This window comes from Cebus imitator, unplaced genomic scaffold (assembly GCF_001604975.1).
Source record: "Cebus imitator isolate Cc_AM_T3 unplaced genomic scaffold, Cebus_imitator-1.0 Scaffold847, whole genome shotgun sequence".
Lineage (NCBI taxonomy): Eukaryota > Metazoa > Chordata > Mammalia > Primates > Cebidae > Cebus > Cebus imitator.
Genome location: NW_016108162.1, coordinates 200,192 through 202,007, shown reverse-complemented (window position 1 = coordinate 202,007; position 1,816 = coordinate 200,192).

The following is a 1,816-nucleotide window of genomic DNA, read 5'->3' as shown; positions in this document are numbered from 1 at the left end:
AAAAAAAAAAAAAAAAAAAAAAAAAAAAAAAACCCTTAGTGTTCTTCTATAGATATAAAAAACAAGATATAAATCTGCATAAATCTCTTAATAGATACACAATATAAGACAATGCATAATATCTATAACAAACTAGAAAATATAGCAGTATAGTTTTGAATTTAATTGAAGTTATGAGATTAAAACATTGTTTTAACTTTAAGATGTTTTATGTCATCTCCATTTGTTAAGATGGTTACAGTATGCTACAAGATGGTTACATTATATTTATAGAAAATATGCAATACAAAATAAAAAAGGAATCAAAGCATGTCACAACAAAGTTAAACAAAAATTAGGAAAGTAAAACAGGAAATGAGAAAAAAACATGTCTCCAAGAAACACATAAAACAGTAACAATGAGGTGGTTTCTGCACATCAGCAGACTTAGTCTTTCCTCCTGCTGGCTCTGAGCAATCCGGCAGTTCAGATGTATGGAATTTCCCCCAGTTCAGCACGCCCCCTCCACCACCGGGCAGCCAGAGTGCTTTGTTAAGTGTTTCCCAATCTTGTGCATCCTGACTTGGTGAGATCCCTCCCCACAACAGGTATTGTCAGACAACTTATAAAAGAGTGTTCCCACTGTCATCAGGTTGGGTTGGTGCCCCTCTGAGATTAAGATCTCAGAGATTTTCCGATCGATGTGGTGACGTCACGCTCTCCGGGGCCTCCACCGATCTGCGGTGGGCGAGGGACGAGGGACGGACATTCATGGTGAATGGGACCGCTCTTCTCGTCCTGCCCGCTGGGGCCCATTGCCTCTCCTCCCCGCCTGTGGGGTTTGTGTTGGGAAGCATAGGGGTACGGAATCCCACCCGACCTCGCTGTGCTCCCCCGTCCTCTGCCTGGCGGAAGCGGGGTTTATATATATATATTTTTTTTTTGAAAAAAGAAAAAAAAATAAGATCTCAGAGTAAGGAGCAGGCAGTCATCTCTGCTGTTCTGCAGGCTCCACTGGTGACACCTCCAGGTGTGAGAGAAACTCAGGCAAAGAGAGTCCTAAGTGAATTCCAAGCAAATCACAGCAGCCCTACAGAACAGCCTGTCTTGCCTGTAATCCCAGCATTTTTCCAGGCGGAGGTGGACGAATCACCTGAGGTCAGGAGTTGGAGACTAGCCTGGACAAAATGGTGAAAACTGTTACTACTAAAAATACCAAAAATTAGATGGGTGAAGTGGCAAGAGCCTACAATCCCAACTACTCAAGAGGTTGAGACAGGAGAATCACTTGAACCCGGGAGGTGGAGGTTGCAGTGAGCCGAAATTGCACCATTGCACTCCAGCCGGACAACCACAGTGAAACTCCGCCTAGAAAAAAATAAAAAGAAAAAAGAAAAACAAAACAGACAGAAAGCAACACCAGCATCAACAAAAAAGTCCCACCAAAGCCGTATCCAAAGGTCAGCAGGCTCAAAGATCGCAGCCAGACAAACTCATGAAGATGAGAAGATTCAACAAACAAATGCTGAAAATTCAAAAAGCCAGAGTCCCTCTTCTTCAAATAATTGCAACATACCTGAAGCAAGGGCACAGAGCTGGATATGGCTGAGATGGATAAATTGACAAAAGTAGACTTCAGAAAATGGGTAATAATAAACTTTGCTGAGCTAATGAAGCATGTTATAAGCCCATGCAAAGATGCTAAGAATCATGAAAAACATTACAGGAGCTGTTCACCTGAATAACCAGTTTAGAGATGAAAATAAATAACCTGGCTGGGCGCAGTGGCTCACGCCTGTAATCCTAGCACTTTGGGAGGCCGAGGTGGGTGGATCAC